This window comes from Tachyglossus aculeatus, chromosome 6, assembly GCF_015852505.1.
Source record: "Tachyglossus aculeatus isolate mTacAcu1 chromosome 6, mTacAcu1.pri, whole genome shotgun sequence".
NCBI lineage: Eukaryota > Metazoa > Chordata > Mammalia > Monotremata > Tachyglossidae > Tachyglossus > Tachyglossus aculeatus.
In genome coordinates, this window is record NC_052071.1 from 8,339,597 (window position 1) to 8,342,507 (window position 2,911).

Genomic DNA, 2,911 nt, shown 5'->3' on the forward strand with positions numbered 1-2,911 from the left:
CCAGATTATGAGTTAGGGGACCTTTCTGGGGAAGACATAAGGGCAAACGCTCTGTGCCAATGAGATTAGCCAGGGGTTTCTTTAAAACTTTGCCCATCCTATAGAGAAAATCGACATAAGTGGTTCCTTTGTCAGGATGACCAGGTTCAATCAACATTAAAGTCACTTTGACTCCTCTAACTCTGTGACCCTTCTGACTGAAAGCACTGCATGTTATATGCTAATCTCCCCAATCTGGCACCTACTTATCCTTCCCGTTTCTGAGCAATCTGTCGGACGCAGGAACAAAAGAGAATCTTTTCCACATCAGGCTTTGCGTCTTCCCGACACCGATTTTCATACGAAGTAAAAGGTGGATTGTCAGAATGGGCCTGAAATAATTTCTCAAAAGGCGACAATCGCCTTCAAAATGCAAATCTGGCTCTAAAAATGAACCTCATTGTGTAGCCGCCCCCTCGAGAACAATGAATTGCTGGCGGGTTGCGTGTTAGAATAATAAACCCGGGGATCCTTGGAATTCTATCTATTCTGTGATATTTTACGCAGGTCCGACAAACAGTCCTTTGCTTTCTTCTGTAGCCTCCCTGGCTAGATTGCCGGCTTCCAGGGGGCAGGGTTCATAGCTACTTCTCATAACAATAATAATTGTGGAGCCTTCTAAGTGCTTACTATGTGTGAAGCACTGGACTACTACTACTAATAATAACGATCGTGGTATGTGTTAAGATACTGTACTAAGTGCTCAGACAGATGCAAGTAAATTTGGTTGGACACAGTCCTTGTCCCACGTGGGGCTCACAGTCTTAATCCCCAATTTGCATATGAGGTAACTGAGGCCCAGAGAAGTGAAGTGACTTGCCGAAGGTCCCACAACGGACAAGTGGCAGAGCCAGGATTAGAACCCAGGTACTCCTGACTCCTAGGCCCATGCTGTATTCATTAGGCCATGCTGGGGTAGATAAAAGGTAAGCACGTACCACATGGGATTCAAAGTCTAAGGAGGAGGAAACACAGGTATTGAATCCCCATTTTGCAGATGAGGCAATTGAGGCCCAGAAAAGATAAGTGACTTGACCAAGATTACACAGGAGACAAATGGCGGGGCTGGAATTAGAACCCAGATCCTCTTATTCCCAGGCCCGTACTGTTTCCAAAAAGCCATGATGCTTCCCAATTCTACTAACTCTCTTGTATTCTCCCAAGTGTTCAGTGCAGTGCTGGACACACAGTCGACTGTAAGCTTCTTGGGGGCAGGAATCGTGTCTACTAACTCATTGCACTTTCCCAACTACTTTATATGGTTCTCTGCCCACATTAGACTGTAAACTCCTTAAGGGCAGGGTAGACTATAAACTCTTGGGAGGAGAAATTCTGTCTACTTTTTTGTACTCTCACACCCAGTAAGGACAGTGCTCTTCACCCAGTACATTGCGAGCTTCTTAAGGGCAGAGATATTTTCTACCCCCGTAATTGTTCTTTCCCAAGCATTAACTACAGCACTCTGCACTCGGTGGGCTGTAAGGTAAGCTACTGGAGGGCCGGGACCATGCCTGCTGTTTCTGTTGTTGTTGTCTTTTGCTGTCAAGTCATGTCCTACCCGTAGCGACGCCCTAGATACATCTCTCCCAGAATGCCCCACTTCCATCTGCAATCATTCTGGCAGTGTATCCATAGAATTTTCTTGGTAAAAATATGCAAGTGGTTTACCATTGCCTCCTTATGTGCAGTAAATGAGTCTCTGCCCTCGACTCTCTCCCGTGCCCCTGCTGCCCAATCCAGGGGAGTTTTGACTTGTAGCAGATTGCCTTCTCTTCACTAGCCACTGGCCAGGCTAGGAATGGAATGGGTATGCCTCTGCTTGACTCTCCCTCTTGTAGTCATGACTGGTAGAGTACTGGAAACTCTCCTAGTTGGATCCTGAGAGGGGACTATTTATATAGTGCTCTACCAAATGTTCTGCACATTACTGATTTCTTGATTGAAAGAGACCTGTTTATAGTGCTGGGTCCTCAGGTCCAAGATAAAACACTATGCCTTAGATCGTGAGCCTCAGGGGACAGTCCTTGAGGAACAGGAACTAAGTCTAATTCCCACCTGTGTATTCATTCTAGTGCGTAGCATCCAGAAAGCACTTAGGAAACACTGCTCTTATGACTATTTCATCCTGTTCCACAACTGTCTACTACCAGGGTGAAGGGCAGAGTCATTACAGACCAGCTGCCCAGAACAGAAGAAGGTTTTCAACCTCTAAGTCCGTTGGCCGGTTTACCCCGAGAGACTCTAAGCCATTCGGTCGAAAAGTGGAGTATCTCTGCTCTTCATCTTCCAGCCAAAAACAAATAGCCTTTTGGAGCAGGCCTTGCTCTGACAAGCAGGAACAAATGACTGTGATTTCTGAACATTTTCAAGGAGACCTAGAGCCTCAGTATGCAAACTCTTCCATTCTATCACGGAAAGCACAGCCTCGGATTATTACTGAGAGCCCAGACGCAGTTAAAGTAAAGGTCATGCAGGCTATTGGCAATAATACATTTCCAGATTCGGTATCTTTTCCCTCGACCCACTGGAGGCTATATATCAACAACCGGGAGACTCAAATGCCCTGCCCCTCTCCGCATAAGGAATGCAAGATGGATTTTTCAAGCTGCCTCTTGGATTCGATCAAAACGCTTTCAGATGACACAGGGAGTCAACCGGGGCCCCAGACGTAGTTTAGAAACCCCGAATGAGCAGGCATCCTGGATAAAGACCAAAGGAGTCTGGACTGAGCTTGAGAAATCTGTGTCTGCTTATTTAGGGTAAGGTTGCCTGTCAGTGGTAGCCACTTCATTAGTTATTCAGAGCGTTAACGATTAATGCTTGGTGCAATCTATTGATTAATCAATCTGTCCGTGGTACTTGTTGAATGCTT

The 2,911-nt window shown here is 46.0% G+C and overlaps 1 non-coding gene across 1 annotated transcript; it reads right to left on the reverse strand.

Moving 5' to 3' along the window:
* Positions 1–1,789: 1,789 nt before the first annotated feature.
* On the reverse strand, positions 1,790–1,927 carry LOC119930290. The gene has a single exon (XR_005451771.1). It is a non-coding gene; the product is annotated as a small nucleolar RNA SNORA7 (small nucleolar RNA).
* Between the last annotated feature and the right edge of the window lie 984 nt (positions 1,928–2,911).